This window comes from Protopterus annectens, chromosome 5.part0 (genome assembly GCF_019279795.1).
Source record: "Protopterus annectens isolate FY-2018-M chromosome 5.part0, PAN1.0, whole genome shotgun sequence".
In the NCBI taxonomy this organism is placed as follows: Eukaryota; Metazoa; Chordata; order Ceratodontiformes; family Protopteridae; genus Protopterus; species Protopterus annectens.
Genome location: NC_056735.1, coordinates 720,191,795 through 720,218,635, shown reverse-complemented (window position 1 = coordinate 720,218,635; position 26,841 = coordinate 720,191,795). Strand labels below are relative to the sequence as shown.

Here is a 26,841-nt window from a genome sequence, read left to right as displayed (position 1 = left end):
GTGTGTGTCTGTGTGTGTGTGTGTGTGTACATATATATTTATTGAAGGTCCTGGATCTTCTCCTACTTGTGCACAGGACTGGTGTGTGTGTGTGTGTGTGTGTGTGTGTGTGTGTGTGTGTGTGTGTGTGTGTGTGTGTGTGTGTGTACATATATATTTAATGAAGGTCCTGGATCTTCTCCCACTTGTGCACAGGACTGCTGTCTGTCTGTGTTGTTGTTGTTGTCTTTCGGCTTTTCCCGGTTAGGGGTCGCCACAGCGGAACTCCAGTCCGCTAATGATTGGCAGTAGATTTTGACGAACTCCGAGGTGCCAGCTCGACGTTCAACCTTCAACGAAGGCACGCCCATTTACACATGTCTTTCGAACGTCCACCCATCCATGGGGAGGACATGCAGACTCCACACAGAAGGCACTCCCTGCACTCCAGCCGAGAATCGAACAGAGAACCTCTTGCTGTGAGGCAACAACGCTACCGCTGCACCACCACGGCATGCTGTCTGTGTGTGTATACATATATATTTATTGAAGGTCCTGGATCTTCTCCCACTGGTGCTCAGGACGTGTGTGTGTGTGTGTGTGTGTGTGTGTGTGTGTGTGTACATATATATTTATTGAAGGTCCTGGATCTTCTCCCACTTATGCACAGGACTGCTGTGTGTGTGTGTGTGTGTGTGTGTGTGTGTGTGTGTGTGTGTGTGTGTGTGTAGATATATATATATTTAGTGAAGGTATTGGATCTTCTCCCACTTGTACTCAGGACTGGTGTGTGTGTGTGTGTGTGTGTGTGTGTGTGTGTGTGTGTGTGTGTGTGTGTGTGTGTGTGTGTGTGTGTGTGCATATATATTTATTGAAGGTCCTGGATCTTCTCCTACTTGTGCACAGGACTGCTGTCTGTGTGTGTGTGTATATACATATATATTTATTGAAGGTCCTGGATCTTCTCCCACTTGTGCACAGGACTGGTGTGTGTGTGTGTGTGTGTGTGTGTGTGTGTGTGTGTGTGTGTGTGTGTGTGTGTGTGTACATATATATTTATTGAAGGTCCTGGATCTTCTCCCACTGGTGCTCAGGGTGTGTGGTGTGTGTGTGTACACATATATATTTATTGAAGGTCCTGGATCTTCTCCCACTGGTGTGTGTGTGTGTGTGTGTGTGTGTGTGTGTGTGTGTGTGTGTGTGTGTGTGTGTGTGTACATATATATTTATTGAAGGTCCTGGATCTTCTCCCATTGGTGCTCAGGACTGCTGTCTGTGTGTGTGTACATGTATATTTATGACATGACCACTTGTACTACATATGGTCAGAGATAAAGCTCTGAAGAATGACAGAAGAATGATGTACAGGAGGAGTAAATAACACAAATGAAACACTGATTCATCAAACAGTAATAACATAAAATACTATAAAATCATTATACTCGACATATGGGAAGACATATGCACACAAATTCTGTGCTAAAAATCACCTCCTCAACCAACCCACATGATTATACACCAAGTTCTTCCTTTCCCCCAATTAAGATACTTTAAAAAAAACTTTCATGCTCAAACTATTAAGCAAATTAACAAACATAGCAAACTCTTTGACCCTAATATACATTTCGAACAGGACATAAGATCCTTATACCGTTACTAATAAAATCTACACTTGCATGGAGGGAGGAAAGCTTATATGAAGAATTTCTAATGAACTGATGATGGCTTTTGACACTGTAGAGTATGAAGCACATAGAAAAGCTTATTCAATTGGACTTCAGCCCAAACACCTTAAATTGGTTAGGAAATTACCTAATTAACAGAACATTCAACATAACAAAGACTAAACATATCTCTAGAGTTGGTATCTTTACTGCACTTGTCACAGGGTTCAGTGCTGTGGTCCAGGGGTGTAGCTAGGATATTCAAATCTGTACTCAACTCTCACACTGCTGCCCCCCAACCAAGTTTTAGATTCATACAAATTCTTCTTTTTTTTTTTCAGTTGGCACCCACTAACTGTCAAGCCACCTTGCTGTTGACATATTGACTCATTTATTCCTTCATAACCAGGGTCCCAGCTTATGGGGGGGGGGTTGGGGTCCTGGATTTTACACTCAGACGAGAAGTGAGTTAGGATCAGGGATTGGTGCCATCATCCTAGAGGGTTCATTTTTTCCCTAGTCTTAAGCCCCTCTCTTAGATGCTAACATCAGTGTTAGGCTGGCCAGGCAATGCTAGGTAGCCAGACTGTGTGCCCTGTCCCAGGTCCATCAAGTGCCCTTGCCTACTGTTGTCCTCCTGCCCACCCCAGCTTGGAATCTTTTCTATGAGATCTATCCTTTTGTAGAGAGACACTTAATGTCCCTCCTCCCCAGAACATGCATGCTCATCCCTCATCAAGCACATAAATTGCTTAAACTAGGGTCACCTTGGCCACAGTTACGACTTTTATGACTTAAGCAGAACATGCTGGTGAGACAGATGTGTGTCCCAGAGAATGCCCATGCTATGGAACAGGCTTTCCATCCATGTGAAGCTGAATTAATCTATTATCCACTTTAAGTGCAACCTAGACCAGTCGATGGGGAATAGGAAATTTATACCGAGCCTGGCATCCATGCCCCTTATGGACAGAGGTAGCTTATAAATGCCTGGTCTTCAGTGTCTTATCTGGATATAAGACATCATTACTCCATTATTCTTTTGGGAAAACTTGGCTAGGCTTATAAAGCCCCCCTCCCAAGTCATTAACCTAGTAACACTCTATGAATTTATAAATCTACGAATGCTTTGATCCCTTGCTCCTAATGTGTGGTTTGTTGCCAGTCATTGAAGACTGAAGTCACTAAATGACCTACATTTGAAGTTCAGACTATTTCGTTCAGAAAATTCATGCCATCACAAATCCTGTTATTTAAGCAACTTTGTAATTTTATAAGAGCAATACTTAAAATCTGTTTCCATTTTTGTGGCTTTGTTTCCCCCTTTGTTTTAGGCTTTATGCAGATTTCTTGAGGTAAGAGGTCGAGAGGTATGAAAACCTCGTTACTGCTGCTGCCAGTAGTTGATCAATCTCACTCGCACTCTCGCCCTCTCTCACACACACACGCACACACACACACACACACACACACACACACACACACACACACACACACACACACACACACAGTTTACTACCATTTTATTGAAGTGGACTTGGTCTAATCCACTTTGCGTGAAGTCTGAAACTTGAACGCTGGAAATGTTGAACTCCAATATTACCGAAGTACAAATCTTGCCACTATCTCGACCCATGTTAACGCTTGATCCTAGGTTAAATTTGGAATGTATTTCGGCTATATCGGAACTCGTCAATGTAACTTTTCACAGAGTGGGTCGATGATACGATCATTCGACTAAGTCCACTTCAATAAAATGATAGCACACACACACACCTGCTCGCACTTTAGAAAATGCATGTTAACACAAACACTATTATTCAAGCAACTTTGGTGTTTCATGACAGCAATATTTAAAATATGTTCCTATTTTGAGCCTTTGTTCCGCCCTTTACTTTTGGCTTTATGCAGATCTCTTGAGCGAAGTGGTCGAAACGTATGCAAACCTCTTAACTGCTGCTGCTACTACTCAATTGCTGTCACTCTACACACACTGTCTCACGCACGCACACACTTCCAGTTTCATGAACTCTCACATGCAGACAGAAACAAACACACATACTTTTTTTCTGTTTCATTTGTTTTTACACTCCCTAAACAGGGAAAGTGCGGCCTAGGGAGTGTAAAATAATAGCTTGACCGATCTCGCTCCCACTCTCATGCATGCATACATACATACATACACACATATATATATATAGACACATACAAACACTTTTTTTTAATTTTGTTTTTTTTTTTTATTTTCTTTGTTTTATTTTACACTCATTAAACAGCTAAAGTGCCACTTAGCAACCATAAAATAATGGTGGTCATTACGTTATTTTTTCAGTCAGAGCTCCACGGCAGTTTAACATGCTGCTGTGAAGCAGCAGACTCACTTTTCAGTGGGCATTACCTGCAGTTTAACAACCTACCAGAGAATGTAAATTCTCCAGTCAGGGTTCTGATCTATAGGTCGCCCATTCTCTAATATAATTTACACCTTATTATCACCTACTTAAGGGCCAATTAAACAGTAGGTGTGAAAAAATGCACACTTTGTTAAAATCCCATTTAAATGCAAATGCCAGTACAGTCTGAAATCCTTGCTTTAGAATATTTTTTTAACTAAACCATGGGACTTCTTCAGGGTCCTAGTTAGAGCCAGATCATGGTCAAATGGGGCCCTAGGCAGGGTAATAGATTGGGGCCACTCCACCAGAGCAGACTCTCCTGCAACAACCCCCTACTTGCACCCCACCACACACAGCAGACCCCTGCCCAGCCATTCCAGTGTTCCACTACTTGGCTATTTCTCCCCAGTTAGCATAAACACAGTTCAAATCCATTAGTGTGCATACTGTTTTCTTATTTACTTCTGCAATGATTACAGATACCGAAATGAAACAACACAAACACTAATAACCATTTGCTAAACAGTACAGTCTCACAATGAAAACAGACTTAGCATGAGCAGTAAACTTCTCTGCCACTGAACCTCACATTCTTTGAAACAGCATTAATACCCACATTCAAAGAAAATGTACCTGGCCAGTGAAGGATTAAGTTTACCTTCGGGCTGTTTTCAAACTATAGGTTCCTTGCACACATTTTTAGGGCCATGCATTCATGCATGTATTCCTAATTCCATCTTCCTGACTGTATTAAATTATATTCCTTGTATAATACAGCACAACTTGTTAGTACATTCTTCCAGTAAGCAATAAAACAAAATGTATGAACAAATAATGACAAACTACCAATTTCAGAAAATTTCAAATACAGTAGAGTCGATTATCCGAAACATCAATTATCCAAATGCAGCCTTCCAAAGTTTTTAGTTAGGAAAAATCATAAAGTCTGAATATGTAAACGTTATACGTATTTGCTTGTGCATGTTTTTTTTAGTTGTACTACAATAATATACTGTACCATTTTGTACTTGCAATAAATTTGTTTTTCTTGTTTAATGTTCATGAAAAACATTTTTGAAGTTTTTTTATCCATTTCATTTATAAGTTTGATTATCCAAACTACCCTAGTTCCCAATTAGTTTGGATAATCGGGTCTACTTTATTTACGCGAAAGCTTAAAACAGCATATGCATCGAACCGAGAAACCATCGAAACACAATAAAAATGAACTACACAACAAACATGACATGTAACAGCTGTAGGCAGGGGGGCAAGCCCCCCTGCAACCCCACCCCCCACTACTTAAATATACCAACTCCGAGATCGCACTTCATTGAAGTAACCGGAAATCTCCACCTACGGAGATTTCCGTTTACAGTTTTCGACGGTTCGCACTTTCGATGTATATGGTTCGATGCATATGCATTCGCTGTTTTAAGCTTTCGCGTAAATAAAGTAGACCCGGATAATTGACTCTCTACTGTATAAAAGGTCACTCAAGCTTCTGTTATTATGGTACACCAACATCAGTCAATAAGCACAATCTCTGCAGAAGTAAAAGTCAACTGAATAACTCCACATTAAAGAGATCTGTAATTAACGAAGAGGTTGCTACTGGCAAATAACTTTACATTTCAGTGTTTCATCTAAAAATTCAATGCCTGCTGCCCTTGAAGAATTAATTGCCTATATTGTATTACGTTAAAAAAAATGGTAAGCTGGTAATATTGCAATAGGGAATGACTGACAAACCAACAAGTAATTATGCTACTAACACTGCTTTCAAATTCTACAGCACAAACAGTGACTGCCATTTAGTTGCACATTGAAAACAGACTTAGTATGAGCAACAGTAAATTTCTCTTCCATTGAAACTCACAATTCCATGAAAATGTACTGAAACTCAAACTCATAATTCCGTCAGCAGTCCAGTAGTTGGTGTAGAAGATTCAGGCTCTTGTCTCCACTAAAGCTCACAATATTCCTTTAGCAGTCTGGTAGTTGGTATAGAAGATTCAGACTCTTGTCTCAAGTAACCAAATTACAGAGTCAAGCCTGATCACGTTAATTGAGTAAGCTGTCGCTCCACCACCTAGAACATTACATACCATACCACTCTACCTCTTAGCACAAGAAATTTGGACAAAGCCTAAAATAATCGGGGGAACAAAGGCCCAAAAATAGGAACATATTTTAAATATTGCCCTTATAGACTCAGAAAGTTGCTAGAATGATGGCATTTATCTTATCATGCATTTAATGAAGGAAATGAAGTTTGAAACTTAAATGTACATTAGTTACTTCAGTCCTCTGTGATTTGCTGGAAAATCACACATTTTATGAGGAACAGGCCAAAAATATGAGGCAGAAATCTTGACAGTTGAAAGGTACGCAAACCTCTTAGTGCAATAAATCTGGACAAAGCCTAAAATAGTGGGGATACAATGGCCCACAAATAGGGATATATTTTAAATATTGCCCTTTTTAACTTAGAAAGTTGGTAGAATAACAGGATTTTTGTTAGCATGCATTTTTGGAGAACATGAAGTCTGAAACTCACGTGCGTCATTATTGTGACTTTAATCCTCCATGATTTTGCCAGAAAACAACACATTTTATGAGAATCAGACCAACACTATGAGACTAAATCTGGACAGTTCTGAGGTATGTTACACACACACACACACACACACCCCTACTCTCCTGCACAGCATTACACACCCACACCTACTCTCTCACACAGTAGCACATACACCCCTATTTTGTCACACACCAACACACATACCTCTGAACTGTCTATATTTTTGCAGAATATACAGATTTTTGCCTCAGATTTTTGGACTGTTCCTCAAAGTTATGGTTTTCTTGCAAATCACTGGGAAGATCTGAGGACTGCAGTCACTAAATAATGGCATACATTTGAATTTTAGACTTCATATAGGTTCATACTAGGCTATCTGCCCTAGGGCATTTATAAGCCTAGCCAGAGTGTGTTTGGCTTTTGCCACCCATTTTAAATGAATTTTGCTATGCCCTTTTTCGAGGTTAGTATACTGTGCCTCTAACAGTGACACAGAAGTGATACCCGGGGTAAACCTACGATCTCCCATCCACTCATCAAGATTCCTCTTGAAGAGAGTCAATGAGGGACTCTGCCTAACCTGGACTGGGATTTTATTCCAGAGTGAAGGGAGCCTCTGGGTTATGAATCTGTCCCTCCAGCATGTCCTATTTATTTCAGTGCTGAGGTTAAAGTCTCTCGGGCGAGTAGCTCGACGGGATTTGGATTTTCTGAGGTGCAGCATGTCCATTAATTCTGGATTGGACATGGCTTTATACGACAGGCACAGACTGCCTCTAAGCAGGCAGTATGCCACTGAGTAGAGCTGGACTTTCTTTAACCGGGCAGCATATGGCATCTGTTTGAGCCCTTTGATCCTCTTGGTGAGGTACTTTTGGGGTCTTTCCAGTTGCTGCAGGTGTCTGGTAAGGTACATCCCAAAAGGGGCATTGTACTCAATTATGGGCCTGATGAGGGATGAGTAAAGAGGCAAGATGACCTCCCCATATCTAGATGTGAATCCCTTCATGATTAGGTGGGCTATATAAAATGTTTTTCTAACCACTTTGGCCACGTGGTTTTCAAATGAGAGATTGCCATCAACTTGGGTCCCCAGGTCCCTAATTACTTCTTCCGTACTTAATGGATTACCACCTATGTGGTAATTTGTGGGCACTTTGTTTTTGCCAAAGGGGATGACTATACACTTTTTGGCGTTTAGCTTGAGGCCATGGCTCTGGCACCAGCTGTCTGTTTCTATGAGGCCCTTTTGTAGGATGCTTGTGTCGGCTGGAGAGTCGATTATGGCGCCTAGCTTGCAGTCATCTGCGAACTTGGTCAGCCACAGTCCTTCCGTGTTGGCCTGTACCTCCGAGAAATATATGCCGAACAAAAGAGGTCCCAGGACTGAGCCTTGTGGGACACCACTTGTAACTGGTTTTGAGTCTGACATGGCTCCAGCAATTCTAACCATGTGGGTTCTGTCCTTGAGCCAGTTTGCAACCCATCTAGTGACATAGGGGTTTATATTTAAGCTGGTGAGCTTATCTATAATGCCCGAGTGGGGTATTGTATCGAAGGCTTTTGCGAGGTCCAGGTAGGCTGTGTGGACCACCTTCCCCTCATCAATGGCCTTGGTGACTGTTTCAAAGAAATCGACCAGGTTTAAGAGGCAGGATCTGCCTTTAAAGCCAAACTGGGTAGGATCCAGTGTCTGTAGGTCCCCAATATCTTTATTTATGAGGTCCATGATGATCCTTTCCATAGCTTTGCAGACCAAGTTAGTCAGGCTTATGGGGCGATAGTTTCCAGGATCCATTGAGGCACCACCTTTGTGGAGAGGGACCACTGTTGCTGTACGCCACTCTTTGGGTATATATCCTGTAGTAAGGCTGAGATTGAACAGTAGTTTTATGTTTGGGTTTAGCTCTTCTTGGAGTTCATGTAAGACGCAGCCCGGGACACCGTCTGGTCCCATTGATGCTGTGTTTTTTGCTTTGGAGAGGGCGGCTCTTACCTGAGCATCTGAGATGTCAGGGGCAGCACTCTGCTGGGATAGATATTTGCCCTTTTGGTGGGGAGTTTGCTGAACCTGTCAGCTAGGATGTTGGCAATGTCTGTGGGTTTGGTGTATTTTTGTCATTTTGGACTAATTCTGAGCATATCTGGGAATTCCACCCAGGTTCCTAACATAACTAAAGAAAGCCTTGTGATTATCCTTAGTGTCCTGTGCAATTTTTCTCTCGAAGCTGGCCTTAGGCGATTTTATGAGTGCCCGTAGTTTTTGCTAATACTGATCAGAGATGCCTTCCCTTTTGGGATTTTGCTCCATCATGTAGTAGCTTCCTCCTTCTATTGTATAGTTTGTTTATGGCTGGGGTCCACCAGACAGGACGCCTGCCTTTGGAGGATTGGGTCTTGGTTTTATTTGGGATTGCATGATCCATGCATTCCTGAAGGTGTTCATAGAATGCGTTTATAAAGGATTCTGCGGTCTGGGCGTATTTTCCACAGGCCGGGGCTTTGAAGGATTCCACCTTGGTTTTGAGGAGTGTGAAATTTGCTTTAGAAGTTTTTCACTGTGGTTTTCTGGGCAGGGGTGGGGTCGGGATGTGAATATCCAGTGAGATTAGTTTATGGTCTGATCTTACCAGTGAGGGATACACTTCTGGTCTGGAGCATAGAGCCCCCATGTTGGTGATGATCAGGTCCAGTATGTTTTCCCCTCTTGTGGGAGTGGTAACACGTTGTTCCATAGCATTTGAGTTTATAAATTCTAGGAACCTTTGGGCTTGGGTGTTGGAGCTAGAGTAATGCTCCCAGTCTATGTTTGGGTAGTTGAAGTCGCCCAATATAATGGTGTTTGGAGAGACCTTCATATTTCCCAGTGTTCTCAGGAAGGCCGAGTGGGGTTCCTGGGTTTGGGAGGGTGGTCTGTAGCAGGCTATAAACTGGAAGGCAGTTTTACCCACTGTTAGTTTCACATGGATAGTCCCTGATGCTTCGTGTTGTGCCACCAACCTGGAGGTGTGGGTATCTTTGACAAATATTGATACTCCCCCTCCTTTTGTGGTTCGGTCCAAGTTTAGGGCCGAAAAGCATGATATGAGGTATAACCTGGTAGTGCTGGGGTGCTCTCGGGAGCCTTGAACCAGGTTTCTGTTACTGCACAGATATCGATGTTCTCCATGCTAAGGAGAGTTTCTAGTGCGTGCATCTTAAGGTTTAGACTTCTGGTGTTGAGTAGCTTTACTCTTAGTTTCTTATCCCTTGTGATACTTATGGAGGTGGGTTTGTCTTTTGAGCCTTGCCTAAAAAAGGCACTATGGGGGTGGCAAGAGCCTTTGCCAATATCCGAAAGCCCAGGGGTGACGGGTGCAAGCCGTCCCTAGCGAAGCATCGTGGCTTGTCGAGCATGTCATCCCAGGCTGACAGGCATTGGATCCCCTTTGAATGACACCAATACTTAAGCCAATTGTTGAAATTGATCATCTTGTCTTCATATTGTGGCATCATTCTTGGTGAGGGTAAGATGCTACTCAAGGTCAGGGTCATACCAGCCTGGGCTACATGCTCAGAGAGCTCCTCTATGTCTCTTTTCATGTAGTCCAGGGAGGTACGTCTCAGGTCATTCACACCAGCATGGACAATGACTGAGTCTTATTTGTACTTGCCTTGGAGTGACCTGAGTGCTTGTGTTATGTGGCGGATCCTAGCGCCCGACAGGCAGCTCACCGTGACCTTCTCCTTGTTCAGCCTGGTGAGCGGGACGCCAGTGTGCCTGATGATAGAGTCACCTATTGTGTGTTGTTTAGCCTTAAGGGCTGTGACTGTTCGGCACACTGGCTTTGTGAGCTATGTGTTGCACGTGTTTTGTTTTGGGGTAGCGGTTGCTTGGGTGTCTGCTTTGGAGGTCTCTGCTGCTTAGGCAGATTTTTATTTAGAGCCTCCGAGTATGTTTTTGTGTGTTTATGTGTATCCTCCTTTAGAAAATGCACAGCAACACAAATCATATTATTTTAGCTCTGAGTTTATAAGAGCAAGAATTAAAATTTCTCTCGATTTTTCTCCCCCCATTATTTCAGGCTTTGTCCATATTTCTTGCACTTAGAGGTTGAGAAGTATGCAAATACACCCCTACTCTCACACAGCTAAACACACACACCTACTTCTCTCTCACACAACAACATACAAACATACTTTTCAACTGCAAAGATTTTTGCAGAATGTACAGATTTATGCCTCATATGTTTGGACTGCTCCTCATAAAGTTTGTGGTTTTCTAGCAAATCACTGGGAAGATCTGAGGATTGGAGTCACTACATAATGACATACATTTGAGTTTCAGAATTCATATCCTTCAGAAAATGCACGTTAACACAAATGCTATTATTCTAGCAACTCTCTATAAGTTTACAAGAGCAATATTTAAAATGTGTCCCTATTTTTGTCCCCCCATTATGTCAGGATTTGGCCAGATTTCTTACACCTAAGTGGTTGGGAGGTATGCACACACACCCCTAATCTCTCTCACACAGCAACACACACACACACAAACACACCTTCTCTCTCATACAGCAACACAGATACACATTTGCACAGAAACAAACTGAACTGCTAGTTTAAATTATATATACATGCACACACACCTACTCTCAACACAGCAACACAAACACACCTTCTCGCATACAGCAACACACACACAACCTCACATACGAAACAAGCACTTAGTTAAAATTACATACACATGCATGCGCACACTTTCTCCCTCATACAGAAACAAACAGAACCACTAGTTTAAATTACACACACACACACACACACTCACACACTCACACACACACACACACACACACACACACACACACACACACACACACACACACACACACACACACACCTTCTTGGAATGGCTAGGTTAAATTCTGCACGCTAGTGCGGAATGTTTTTACATCCGCGCTGGCGTGCGATGCATGCATGGTTCTCCTTAGAGGAGAAGTCGCCATTATCGCAGTGTTAAGTTTTTTTTTTTTTTTTTTTTAATATTGAGGCCTCCTGGCAGGAATGCCCCACCAGCCACTGGGCTCTGGGCGACTGCCTATGTCGCTATAGCTGGATCCAGCTCTGGTTCTAATGCTACCCCCTCTTCCTAAGTTGTTGTAGTGAAATCAGTACAGTGCGTATGCCTCCCAAAGTCCCTTGCTGTGGTCTTGTTGTTTTCCTTATTCATAAATAACATAACTTCTGTAATCATATCCAGTGTGATCTACCTGTACATAAGACATTCTGCTTCATGCTCCTTCCTCTCTTGCCTTAGAAAAGAACCTTCAAAGATACTTCACAGCTATTTGTAGTTGGTTTACAGAAAAGGGCTAATGTTAAGCTTAGCAAGCACTCAGAAAGTCAAGTCAATAATCCTTTAGACATATCACAAAACACAAACACAAGCAAATAAAAAAAGGTTACATATATATCTTTGTCTGCTTAGTTCCAACCTTTATTCAATTTTCTCTTGCACTTCAACCCTTCGGCCTTCCAAGGAGATAAAGAAAGTACAGTTGTGTACATTTACCATAAATGTAGATATTCGTGTGTATTCACTGTTGCAGTCATTACATTTGGGTTATCTGCTTGCAGGTAGCCCTCAGTCGGCCTGATTATCAAACTCTTGGGTCCTGCGTCGGTTGCTGTCTCATCTTCCATGACGTCAGGTAGTCAGGGGTATAAAGCATGCAGCTGACGCCATTATATCAGTTTTTCTTGCCCCAGATGTCGCGTGCCCCCACAATGGGAAGCAATTATATACAAGGTTACACCTCTAACAAAAAGCAAATACACCAGAAAGCTCTAAGTATAGTAAACAAAAGGAGAGGTATAGACAATAGCAGTCAGGGGGCTGGAGGGAGGGAAACCAGGACTGCAACAGTGAATACACTCAAACATCTACATTTATGGTAAGTGTACACAACTGTACTATGTTCTTCGTGTTTCACTGCTGCAGTCATTACATTTGGGTAGATTCCCAAAGCTAAGGAAGGGAGGAGGTAATTAGAGAGCATTAGGACCAGCTATTAGGCCCTGCAAGACTGCAGTGGCAAAACCAGCTCTGGATTTAGAAAAAATTGGCAAGTGGTAATGCTTGGTGAAGTTATGTACAGAACTCCGGGTAGCAGCTTCTAGGATGTCCCTGGTAGGGACACCTCTGAGAAAGGCTGTAGAGGTAGATGCAGCCCTGGTGGAATGTGGTCTTACCCCCATGGGGTAGGTTTTCCATGGTGCTTACAGCAGAAATGAATGCAATGGCCTATCCACTTAGAAATGATTTGCTTTGAAATGGCCTTCACCTCTGCCCCTGCAGCAAATGCAACAAGCAGCTGTTCAGATTTCCTGAGAGGCATAGTCCTGTCCAAGTAAAATCTAAGTTGTCTGTGCACGTCCAAGGAATGCAGTATTCGTTCCCCTTTGTTCTGTGGATTAGAAAAGAAGGTTGACAAATTAATGGACTGATTAAGGGCCACACTGGATACCACCTTGGGCATAAAGGAAGGATTGGACTGAGGGACACCCTGTCCGCATGAAAGATGATGAAAGGCTTCACTGCCATGAGGGCCTGTAATTCAGACACCCTTCTTGCTGAAGCGATGGCTAGAAGGAAGGCTGTTTTCCAAGAAAGAAATTTCAAATCTGCATTTGCAGCTGGCTCAAAGAGAGGTAGAGTGAGCTTTTCCAATAGAAAGGAAAGGTCCCAGGCTGGAGTAGGGGCTCCCCTGGGTGGTCTTACGTTTTTAGCCCCTCTGAGAAATTGCTTCAGCAGTGGATGAGGGAAGAGGGGAGGCTCTGTATTATAATGTGCTGAAATGGCTAAGGCATGAATTTTAATGGAAGAAAAGGAAAGGCCCTTGTGAAGCATCTCAGTTAAGTACTGAAGAATGTGCGGTAAATTGGACACTGTTGTGCCCATCCCCTGAGTTTGGATCCAGGAACAGAATCTTTTCCATTTTTCAGCATAAGATTTTCTAGTACTAGGCCTCCTAGCCTCCAGAATGACATCTATCACTTGCTTACTGAGGGATGGTAATGAAGAGCTCAGGTAATCAGCCAGGCTGCAAGGTTCGGGGTTTGAAGCTGGGGGTGCAGAATCTGGCACTCCTGCTGGGACATCAGGGCAGGGGTCTGAGGCAGGTGCCATGGTTCCAGCAGTGACACCCTGCGCAAGAGGGGGTACCAGTGTTAGCGTGGCTAGTTTGGTGCAATGAGTATTGTCCTTGGTTTGTCCTGTTTGATCTTTAGTAGAACTTTTGAGAGGAGAGGCAGAGGGGGAAAGGCATAAACTGACAGGTTTTTCCAGAAGGACAGGGCATCCACTTTCCAAGCTTGTCTATGGGGAGTCCTTGTGCAGAATTTGTCCAATGGGTAGTTCTGAGGGGGAGGCAAACAGGTCTATCTCTGGGCTCCCCAATTTGTTTCTCAAAATGTTGAATATCTTTGGTTCCAGTTTCCACTCATGTGGGTCCATCAGATTTCTGCTTAGGTTGTCTGCCAGTGTATTTAGCTTGCCTGGCAGGAATTGAGCTTGTAGGTGCACTTGGTAGCTCAAGGCTGTGCTCCACAGAGCCATGGCTAGTCTGCAGAGAGGGTATGAGTGGGTTCCCCAATGCTTATTTATGTACCACATAACAGTGGTGTTGTCCGTCTTTACCAATAATTGTCCTGGAAGAATGTGGTCCTTAAAGGCTGTCAGAGCATTCTGTATAGCTAAAATTTCTTTCTGATTGATATGCAGGTGCATTTGACTCGGGTTCCATTTGCCCTGAATGCACTGCACTGCCAAGTGAGCCCCCCATGCATAGTCTGATGCATCTCCTGTTAGGGTTTGGGCAGCAGGGGGTAGAGTGAATGGCAGTCCCTTGTTGTGGTGGCAGGCCGCTGCCCACCAAAGGAACTCTAGTCTTTAGACAAGGGATGATAGGAATCATTGACTCTAGGTTCTGAGAATGTTGACACCATAGGCTTTTTAGATACCATTGTAGTTGCCTCATATGCAGTCTTGCATATGGAATTAGTAGAATGCAACAGGCCATGAATCCCAGGGCTTGCAGTATTTTCCTTGCAGATAGCTGGGTCTTTGTGGCCAGTAGTTTGAAGTAGGCTGTCAAATAAACTTGTTTCTCTTGCGTGAGGTAGGCCACCTGGGAAGTTGTGTTCTAGCTTTCTCCCACGAATACCACTTGTTGGCAGGGTACTAGATGTGATTTCTTTTCATTTATGTTGTACCCCACAGAAGTCAGTAATTTCTTTACAAATGCCAGATGATTTAATAGTATGTCCTGGCTTTCTGCCTGAATTAGACAATCATCCAGGTATGGGTATATCTGAATATTTCTTTGCCTGCAGAATGCAATGACTGGAGCTAGGCACTTTCTGAATACCTTGGGCACAGTAGATAAGCCAAAGGGCAGTGCAGAGAACTGATAGTGCATGTAGCCTGCTCTGAAGCGTAGGTATCTTTCTTCTGCAAGACTCCCTTATTGGGATGTGCTGGTAGGCTTCCTTTAAATCCAGTGTTGCCAACCAGCCATTTTTGCCTAGCATGGGAAGCAGCTGATGAGGAGTTAGCATTTTGAATTTTGGGATAACCAAAAACATGTTTAGGACAGACAGGTTCAGGATAGGCTGCCAGGAATTGTCGTTTCTGGGTACCAGGAAAAGTCTTGAGTGAAAACCTTGTCCTCATTCTTCTGCTGGGACAGGTTGAATAGCCCTGATACTTAGAAGAGAGACAACCTGCTTTTGAGTCTCTGCCCACTTATTTGGGGGCAGGTCTGGCCAACCGTCTGGGGTTGATAAGGAGTGGAAGTGTAATCTGTATCCTTGGGAGACTATATTTAAAACCCATTTGTCTTGGGTAATGAGTTCCCAGTTTTTTGCATGCAGGGAGATCTTTCCCCTAAAGGAACAGACAGTTGAACAGGGCTTGAAAGGTTTAAAGTTAAGTCATTGCGACAGTTTACCATGGGGGTATCTTACTACTTCAAGCTTTGGAAGTGGGAGCCCCCCCCCCACACACACACACACACACTGCTTAGGCCTGTGAGTACCTTCAGACTGAAGCCTGGGTGGTCTGCTGGTCCTGGGTTTGGACTGAGAAGGCCTGGAAGAGACAGGAAAGGACCAATTCTTAGAAGGCCAATGCCTACTAAATCTGGGAGACTGTACTTGCAGGAAATCTTTAACAGTTTGCATAGATTTATCTTTTTCCTCCATCTTTTTAAGTACTTCTTCTGCTTTGTTGCCAAACAGGTGGTCTTGGTTTAAGGGAGCATCCAGTAATTTAGCTTTAACATGATCTGGCAAAGTTTGCTCCTTAAGCCAAGCATGCCTTCTAAGTACAGACCCAGTGACAGCAGCCCTGCAAGATGTGTCTAATGACTCAAAGCCACATTGCAAACTATGTTTACCAACTTGTTCAGCAGAATGCATTAAATTCTGTAATTCTTTATTTTCATCACAGTCAGGAATCAACATCATTTTCTGTTTAAGCAATCCAATAATATGCTGCTGATACTTTAACATATAAAACTGGCAGTTTAAGGCCCTAATGGCTAAAGTAGCAGAAGTGTATACCTTCTTACCCATCTGTCCAGGGCCCTGGAATCTCTATCAGAGGGGGTAGGGTTCTTGGCAGTAGTAGCCTTAATGCCTTTGGATCCCTGTGAAATGGTCTCAGGATCCACAGTAGGATTCTTACAGAAAAACTTGTGAGAGACAGGTACTCTAATAACTGCCAGGTTTTCTGGGAGTCTGAGGTAGTCTCAGGGGCCAGGCTAGATTCCAAGAAGGCATCATCTACAATGTTCACTACAGGAGGGATAGCTAAAGGCCTGTGTTGAGGTAGAAGTAAGAATTCCCTAAGCCTCTTTTTGGAGTCAAACTAATCCTGGCTTTCCCAGCAGAAATGCTCCCTAAGAGTATGCAAAGTTTCACCAAAAGAGAAATCCTCTGGAGGGGAAGCAGAGGGAATGGAGTCCTCTGCATCAGAATCCTCATAGATAGATAAGGGCAACTCTTGGTCATCAGAAAAAACAGAAATTTCAGAATCCTGATCAGAAGAATCAGAAGGAAAATCAGTTCTAGGTCTCTTAGAGGGAGAAGGGTGGCTTCCTCTGATTAGAGTAATAAGGTCTTCGGCCATTCTTATTTGTTTTTTAGGCATAGGGGCCTGACCATGCGTTCTGGGCATCAGTTTTCTAGGCGTGGATCAAGTTTTAGGTCTTGAAGAAGAAGATGGCATCGGTTTAATATGCAAGCCAGTAGGCCTGAATACACCATCAGAAGCCGGTGCCTGCACAGCGGCTCCGGACCCATCCAAGGTAGAGACATTTTCAGGTTCCACAGTCGAAGAAGCATCTCGCGGCATACTGGACTCCGAATGGGTCTCAGTAGAGGCCTGCGAATCTGAAGTAGCGGGTATCAGGGGCTGTGAAAGCGCCTCACTGACTACCGGCGAACTGGCGACTAGCTTAACGGAAGCATCGTCGGCAGCTTTGGACCTATGCAGTCTGTCTCTGTCTTTATCTTTGCATTTTTTCAGAATGTCGGTAGTTGGGTGGCTTACCGAAGCCATTTCTGGATAATTGAACAGAGTACCAAAATATTTAGATGCAAAAATGAACCAATGACGAATAATTCGAGGTTTGAATAAGGCACAAAAAGTACAGTTTTGTACCTACCATAAATGTAGATGTCCGAACAGGATAGCATCTGCAGTCCTTACAAATGGGTTGTCCTGTCGTCAGGCAGCCCTTCGGTCGGCCAGATTCCAAAGTCTGGGTCTGGCCTCGGCTGGTGTCGCACTTCACCCGACGTCATCTCTGCTGGTCTTCGGGTATAAAGGCATCAGCCGACGCCATTTTCCTCAGTGTTTCTTGCCCCAGATGCCAGTTGCCCTCTTGGTAAGCTAAATTTTTGGATAAATGCCAATGTTTCCAAAAAAGTAGAAGGCAACAACAAAAAATAAGCATGTATGTACATATATACAAACAAATACACCATAAGAGATCCCCCCCAGTTAGCTATTAGGTGGGTAAATACCCTAGGAGTACCACAGAGGGGAAGGAGGGAGGGTAATCCTGACTGCAGATGCTATCCTGTTCGGACATCTACATTTATGGTAGGTACAAAACTGTACTATGTCCTTCAAGGATGCATCTGCAGTCCTTACAAATGGGTAGAATACCATAGCTAAACTAGGGGAGGAGGAAGAAGAATTATGGTGTAGTTAGGATCCCTTGCAAAACAGCAGTGGCAAACCCTGCTCGGGATCTAGATTATAGAGGTAAGTTATAATGCTTGGCAAATGTATGCACGGAGGTCCAAGTAGCAGCCTCAATAATGTCCTTGGTAGCCACTCCTCGTAAGAAAGCTGTGGTAGTGGCTGTAGCCCTTGTAGAATGAGGCCTTATGTTCTGTGGAATTTGCTTTCCATGGTAGGAGTAACAGAATCTTATGCAATTTCCTATCCACTTGGAGATTGTCTGTTTGGAAATTGCTTTTCCTTCCCTTCCTGTTGCATAAGCTACTAGAAGCTGGTCAGTTTTTCTATTGCCCTTGGTTCTGTCCAGGTAGTAGCGCAACTGTCTATGTACATCCAAGGTATGCAGCAGTCTTTCCACCCTGTTCTGTGGATTGGGGAAGAAGGTAGGTAGGTGGATTGCCTGGTATAGAGACACTCTGGATACCACCTTAGGCATAAATGTAGAATTAGTTCTCATGGACACTCTATCTTGATGGAAGATTAGGAAGGGTTGTACTGCCATTAAGGCCTGTAGTTCCGAAACCCTTCTTGCTGAAGTAATTGCCAGTAGGAAAGCAGTTTTCCAGGATAGGTGTTGAAGATCTGCTGTTGCTGCTGGTTCGAATGGAGGGAGTATTAATTTTTTCTAGCACAAAGTTCAAGTCCCATGCTGGTAATGGTAGTTTCCTAGGAGGTTTTACATTCTTGATTCCTCTGAGGAACTGCCTGAGTAGAGGATGTGAGAAGACAGGGGGATCGAAGCTGTATTCTGCAGAAATAGCTGATGCATGTATCTTGATGGAGGAATAGGACAGGCCTGTATGGAGAAGCTCTGCCAAATACTCCAGGATGTTGGCAATATCCATCTTTGACACATCTTTCCCTCTTTCAGTACTCCAAATGACAAACCTTTTCCATTTTCCTGCATAGCTCCTTCTTGTTGAAGGTCTGCGGGCCTCAAGGATAATGTCTTTAACCCTTTGGGATAAATCTGGGTTAGTTGCTCCTATGTAATGTTCCAGGCAGTCAGTTGCAGAGTTTTCAGGTTTGGATGCAGGATGTTGTAGTCGCTCTGAGTTAACATCAAGGGAATCAGGGGTAGTGTCCACGTTCCCCCCCGAGACATGCTCCTCAGCAATGGATACCAATGTTGTCTTGGCCAATTTGGAGCTATCAGAATTATCCTTGGACGTTCCTCTTTGATTTTCAGTAGTACCTTGTGCAGCAAAGGAAGAGGTGGAAATGCATATGCTGTCAGGCCTTTCCAACTGAAGGATAGAGAGTCCACCTTCCAAGCAAGTGGGTGGTATGTCCTTGTGCAGAATTTCTTGAGCTGGTGATTGAGTGGGGATGCGAATAGGTCTATTTGTGGCATTCCCCATCTCTTTGTGATGGCCTTGAAGATGTCCGGGTGTAGCATCCATTTGTGAGCATCCGAGGTAGTTCTGCTTAACATGTCTGCTAGGATGTTTTCTTTTCCCGGTACAAATATTGCCTGTAACTGAATGTTGTAGCTCAGAGCCATATTCCATAGGTCCAGAGCCATTCGACATAGGGGGTATGAATGAGTGCCTCCCTGTTTGTTGATGTACCACATGACTGTGGTGTTGTCTGTCCTTATCATCAATTGGCCTTCTTTGAGGAATGGTCTGAAATTCTGGATTGCTAGTTTTACTGCCAGCATTTCTTTTTGATTTATGTGCAGGTGCAGCTGGTCTGGAGTCCATAGGCCTTGAATGCATTTGTCCAACATGTGGGCCCCCCAACCTAGGTCTGAGGCATCCGTTGTGATGGTTTGGCTTGCTTGAATGTTGTGGAAGGACAAACCTGGGTTTGCCTGGCATGCTTGAGCCCACCATAGGAATTCTTGTTTCAGGCATGGGATTAGTGGTATTTCGGTTTCTAAGCTGTGCCTGTGTTGAGACCATAAATTCTTTAGGTACCACTGTAGCTTTCTCATATGCAGTCTGGCATGGGGGACCAGGATTATGCAGGATGCCATGAAGCCCAAGGCCTGCAGTACTTTCCTTGCTGGTAGTTTGTTCTGCTTTGTTAATGCCAAGAATTAAAGAGGAAGTTGTTCTTGTTTTTCTGCAGTTAGGAATGCCATCTGTTTTACTGTGTCCAATTCTGCACCCAAGAATGTTCTTGTTTGGGATGGTATCAGTCTTGACTTTTTTAAATTGACTGTGTATCCCAGGGCTTGTAGTAAGCAAATGACACTTTGTAAGTCTTGTGTCAGCTTGCTTTTGTTGTCCGCTTGTATCAGGCAGTCGTCCAGGTATGGGTAAATTTGGATTCCCTGTAGCCTGCAATGAGCGATTACTGATGCCAGGCATTTCGTGAACACTCTGGGCGCAGTAGATAAGCCAAAGGGCAATGCTGAGAATTGATAATGCTCTGATCCTGCAAGAAATCTGAGGTATCTTCTGCAATTTGGTCGTATGGGGACGTGCAGGTATGCCTCCTTGAGATCTAGAGTTACCAGCCAACACTCCTTGCCCAGCATGGGAAGAAGTTGCTGTAGGGTCAGCATTTTGAATTTTGGAACAATGATGAATGTGTTTAAAGCGGACAGGTCGAGAATAGGTCTCCAATTTTTCTCTTTTCTTGGTACAAGGAAAAGTCTGGAGTAAAATCATTTGCCCTGTTCTGTAGGTGGTACCCTTTCCACAGCTCTCATCTTTGTTAATTGAGCTATTTGTTTTAGGGCTTCTGTCTTTTGATTTGGTGGTAGGTTTGGCATTCCACTTTTTACTGGTAAGGTGTGGAAATGAAACCTGTAGCCTTGGTCTATAGTTTGCAAAATCCACTTGTCTCTTGTGATATAGTGCCAATTTTTTGAAAATAAGGCTAACTTTCCGCCTAAGGGTGCTGCTATTTGTTCCCTGGTAGGCGGTGTCAGAGCCAAGTCACTGTGATTGTCCTGTTGCAGTGGTAGTGGTTGTGTCTGTGCCTCGTTGGTTATTGCCTTGCCACTGACGTCCTCTGTAGGCACCTCCTCTGGATTGATTTCTGCCTCTGGAACGTCTATTCCTGCCTCTCTGAGATTTAGAGGAGTCTGGAAAGGACCAAATTTTGGAAGGCCAGTTCCTGCTAAACCTTGGGGGCTGAACCTGTAAGAAATCTTTAACTGTTTGTACAGATTTTGCCTTCTCTTCCATTTTCTTCATTACTTGTTGGGCAGGAGGACCAAATAGACTGACCTTATCCATAGGAGCATCTAATAGCTTTGTTTTAACATGATCCGGCAAGACCTGCTCTTTCAACCATGCATGCCTTCTTATAACTGTGCCAGTCATGGCTGATCTAAATGAAGCCTCCAGTGCATCATAGCCACATTTTAAAGAATGGTTACTAACCTGCTGAATGTTATTCACCATTTCTAAAACATATTTCTTATCTAAGGAATCATCAGAGGACAGTTTCTTAGTTAACTGATCAAGCATAAACTCTTGGTATTGGATCATATGAAACTGACAGTTCAAAGCTCTAGCTGAGAGAGTAGCAGAGGTGTATACTTTTACCCCATCTCTAAGGACCTGGATTCCCTTTCAGAAGGGAGAGGGTTTTTCGCTGAGGTCGAGGCTACTGCCTTAGGCCCCTGGGAGATAGTCTCAGGATCTGCAAGAGGAGCCTTGTATAAGTGGTGATGAGTGTCCGGTACCCTGTAAAACCTATCGGGCTTGGCAGGGGCTGGAGGTAAAGTATCAGGAGCAGTGCAAGCATCACTGAATGCATCATCCACAACAGGAAGAACTGGAGGTATAGCTAAGGGCCTATGTTGCGATAAGTGTAGAAAGGTCCTAAGCCTTTTTCTTGAATCTGAGAAATCTTGTCCCTGCCATTGGAATTGCTCTCTCATGGCATGTAAGGTTTCCCCAAAGGAAAATTCCTCTGGTGGAGAGGCAGAAGGTATAGATTCTTCAGCATCGGAATCTTCATAAGTAGAAAAAGGAGCCTCTGGATGGTCTGTATTGTCTGAATCATCAGAAGAGTCATCTGAGGACACTGGCTCAGGGGGCTCTGCTCTAGGTCTCTTTTCTGGAGGTTGGGAGGCCCTGTCTGGGTGAGATTGGGATCCCCTTATTAAAGAGATGAGATCCTCTGCCAGAGTAAGCATTTGGGAACTGGAACTGGGCCTGTGAGAGGGGGGCTTAACAGGCACAGACTTAGCAGTTTTGGCTGCTTTAGCCCTGGCAAAGGCCTTTATAGACATGGCTGCAGGAGGCCTAGCAGCACCACGTGCTGGGGTAGAGACATCCAAAGGGATGGTGTCCGATAATTCTAGAGAAACCACATTAGTAGGCAAAATTTCAGAGGCCGATTCAACTAGGGTAGCAGGGGCCTCGGTAGTAGTCATGGATTCGGCTGAAGATTGACCCGTTTGCTCGGTTTTGGCCGAAACAGAGACACTCGCGGTTTGCTTAACCGTGGTTTCGGCCAAAACCGCGGACCGCGAGTGTCGGTCTTTTTCTTTGCGTTTCTTAACAATTTGAGAAGTCGGAGGATCCGACGGCATAATGTACGGAAAATCTGAGCCGAAAAACTGTTCAACAAACTCCGACCGACGCCTAAGCGTTCGTCGGTTGAAGGAAGCACAGGCTAAACAGGCTGCTACATCGTGGTCTGGGCCTAAACAAGGTAAGCAGTAAGAGTGGAAATCTTTATGAGGTATTTGTTTCCCACAAGTTAAACAGTTATTCACTTTTTCTGACATCGGCTGAGGCAAGAAAGAGTCCCCAACGGGGTACTTAGCTTTTTAGAAGTCTTCGAAGTAGTATTCGGTAGTAGTAATCTCTGGATCTGACCGACCAGCACTTGCGAACAGCTTCTGCTTCGGGCGCCATGCGGCAAGAAAGACTGGGGAAAATGGCGTCGGCTGATGCCTTTATACCCGAAGACCAGCAGAGATGACGTCGGGTGAAGTGCGACACCAGCCGAGGCCAGACCCAGACTTTGGAATCCGGCCGACCGAAGGGCTGCCTGACGACAGGACAACCCATTTGTAAGGACTGCAGATGCATCCTTGAAGGACATCCAACAGCAAGGAACGTCGTGGTATGGGCCTAAGCAAGGAATGCAGTACGAATGAAAATCTTTATGAGGTATTTGCTTTCCACAAGAAATACAATTGTTAACTTTTACGGACATCGGTTTAGAGCATACATGTCAAAATCTGGCCCGCAGTGTAATTATATTTGGCCCGCGAGAAAATACCAAATGTCTAGTAGAGCTGGCCCGCCGGTATACACCGGTAATACTACAAATCCCAGAATGCTCTGCTGGTGCGTTGGTGTGTCATTCAGGACCCACAAGCGCCCTCTCCTCTGCTGACATTCATTAGTGACCTCATGCTACCAGTCACATTGGGCCACCCCTCTCAAAAATGGCCAAATGAAAGGTTGAAAACAGAAGCTTTCTAGAAATGTGGGAAGCAGAATATCTGTTCACAAATGTAAAGGACAGACCTGTTTTGTCTTGTGTGCGGAGCCAAAGTAGCTGCAACCAAAGAGTAGAACATAAGAAGACACTATGAAACAAAACACCACGACAAGTACAAGGACCTAGACATAGCGCAAAAGCGCCAGAAAGTAGAGGAGATGAAAAGAAGTTTAGTTTCACGACAGACTATGTTCACAAAAGCCATATCACAAAGTGAAGCTGCTGTAAAGGCTAGTTTTATTGTGGCAGCAGAGACTGCAAAATCAGCTCAGCCCATTAATGAGGGAGATTTTGTCAAAAAGTGCATGATCAAAGTTTGCGACGTTGTGTGCCCAGATAAAAGGCAAGCATTTTTAAATGTGCGCCTTAGCAGAAACACAATAGCTGATCGTGCATGTGATCTTGCCACAAATCTATATGAACAGCTGATGGCAAAAAAAAAAAAGATTTCACTGCATTCTCCCTTGTTGTGGATGAGAGCAGCGACACATCTGATACTGCCCAGCTGTCAGTCTTAATCCGTGGAGTGGACTCAAATCTGTGCGTTACGGAGGAACTTTTGGGATTAAAATCAATGCATGGCACAACCACAGTAAAATAAATCTTTGAAGAGGTTTCCAAATGTGTAACTCAAATGAGGCTACCTTGGGATAAACTTGTGGGACTAACGACAGACCCGCAATGTGCGGTCAAAAGAGTGGACTGGTGGCCAGGATTCGGGAGAAGATGCGGGAAGAGAACTGTGCAGGTAAGCTAACTATTTATCACTGCATCATACACCAGGAGTCGTTGTGTGGCAAAGCCCTGAAGATGGAACATGTTATGAGCACCATAACACAAGTAGTTAACCATACAAGAGCTAAAGGTTTGATTCACCGTCAGTTCAAGTCTTTTCTGGAGGAGTGTTGTTCGGAATACGCAGACGTGTCGTATCGCACAGAGGTGAAATGGCTAAGCAGAGGAAAAATACTGAACAGATGTTTCGAGCTGCTTGAGGAAATTTGTCAATTTCTAAAATGCAAAGGGAAAGACGCAGCAAAGCTCCGGGATAAAGAGTTTCTGTCTGAGGTCGCATTTCTCTGTGACATCACGAGCCATCTCAATGTGCTGAATCTGCAGCTTCAGGGGCGGGGCCATTTCATCACAGACATGTACGCTGCAGTGAGGGCTTTTAAAATAAAATTGTGCCTGTGGGAGACTCAGATGCTGCAAGGAAACCTGGGCCATTTTCCTTGCTGCCAAACCATAAAAAACACAGATCTCTACCATCGTGTTCCCAAGTGCACAGTTTGCTGAAAAACTCTGCATACTCAGTGCCGAGTTTACCCGGCGATTTGCTGACTTTGATGCCCAGAAATGTAGGTTTGAACTGCTTAGTAATCCGTTTGCAGTTGATGTAGAAAGCGCACCAACTAACCTCCAAATGGGGCTAACTGAATTCCAGTGTAATGACATGCTGAAGTCAAAGTAGGATGCTGTGGGTGCTGCACAGTTTCCAAGTTACATCCCTGACACAATGACCCATCTCCATACCCAAGCTGCTCAAATGCCGTCGATGTTCGGCAGCACATATCTGTGTGAGCAACTATTCTCCTTGATGAAGATGAACAAAACATCACACAGGAGTTGTCTCACTGATGAACACCTTCACTCAATCCTGAGGATTTCCTCAGCTCAGAGCCTGACCCCAAACACTGATGAACTAGCATCCAAGAAGAGATGCCAGGTATCTGGCTTGAACCAGTGTGTATCAGAGTAGATCAGAGTGTAGCAAACTGAGCTTGAATGAATGTTATCTTTATGAACTTTTCCTTGCTATTCCAAGGCATGGACTTGAATAATTGGATTTTCATTGAAGGAAATTACTAGTATTGTTAGCCTGTGAAAAAAAAGGTTACCATTGAAATTTAACTCAGAAGGCTACAAATAGAGAAAGAGGCGTAAGATTTTTTGTTAAATTTTATTTAAGAAATGAATGCCACAGATGTGTCTTGTATTTGACATTTGATTTCACGTGTGTTTATACTACTATACTATACTATAGTATTAAGCTTTGCTTGTTCCAGATTCTTAAGTTTGTTTCTGTATGAAAAGGTTAATCATTATATCTGATGAGAAGGAAAAAAACGTCCTCAGTTGTAAACATTTTTTTCAATAAATATCAAGGTTGGCCCGCGACTTTGTTCAAGTTTTTAATTTTAGCCCACTGTGTATTTGAGTTTGACACCCCTGGTTTAGAGCAAGAAAAAGGATCCCCAACAGGGTACTTAGCTTTGTTGAAGACTTAGGATCTGAAACTCGAAAACTAAAATTTCAGGAGTCAGCCGACCGGCACTTGTGAACTGCTTCTGCTTCGGGCACCGCACAGCAAGAGAGACTGATGTAATGGCGTCAGCTGCATGCTTTATATCCCTGACTACTTAACATCATGAAAGATGAGACAGCAACCGACGCAGGACCCAAGACTTTGATAATCGGGCCGACTGAGGGCTACCTGCAAGCAGATAACCCAAATGCAATGACTGCAACAGTGAAACACGAAGAACATCATTTCCACCACCATGTACAAAATATATAATTTCCAATTAATTATCTTAAAGTGACAACACTTACAAAAACACATGCCAATTAATTTCTACATTTAATTCATGCAGGCTATTTGTTAAATAACTTAGTGTAAACTAGAAAATTTTGTGTAAAAATATACATCAACAGATTCTTCATCTACTGTCACTTATCCATGACAGAAAATATTTTTTTTGCTTTCCACCAACTTTTATTTAAAGGACTTTCATGAACATCTCCTCATACTTTTAAAATGGATTCAAATAATTGTTGCTGCAAACATCCCATAAAATAGAATTTCTTTAGTACACATTTCACTTCTTCCATAAAATGTTCATATTTCATACATAAACATCTAGCTCTCAATAACTGGCTTAAGGAGAAGTCAATCAATGCCATAAGATGATCACTATCTCTAGGCAAAAAACTAATAGCTGCGGTAACTTTTTTTACCATCCTAAAACAAAGATGTCTATACATAAATACTACATCCAAAAAGACATTTGATTTTTTTGTTTATTCTGCATGTACATTCAAAAGTATATATACTATTCCGCTCATAAACAATAAATCAATTAGACCGTATAATAATTGCAGCTAATTTAAAATTCTCTTATGTCCTTTAGAAGGGTCTGAATCAGACAAATGATTAGTGCCAGAGCCATGGCCTAAAACTAAATGCAAAAAAAAAAAATGCATAATCATACCATTTGGGAAGTCAAGCATCCCTGCAAATTACAAAATTATTAGCACACCCCTTAAGAGTGGACTCAGAGTTGAGAGATTACACAAAAATATAGTAGCCTGATCTTTAACTGCTATGTGTCCACAATGGTGAGGAAGTCCTTCTGTGTGGCACAGCTTATAATGTAAAGGCATGGCATCTAGATCCAAGGAAATTAGAGTCCTTCTGTACTCGGCCCTCATTAGACCAATAAC

At 43.4% G+C, this 26,841-nt stretch overlaps 1 protein-coding gene and 1 pseudogene across 5 annotated transcripts in view; one reads left to right on the top strand and one right to left on the bottom strand.

The window, feature by feature from the left end:
* TBL1X (transducin beta like 1 X-linked) overlaps positions 1 to 26,841 on the bottom strand; it is a 2,018,721-nt gene that overhangs the window by 1,499,224 nt on the left and 492,656 nt on the right. The window lies entirely within an intron of this gene.
* LOC122802184 lies at positions 23,282 to 25,096 on the top strand (annotated as a pseudogene).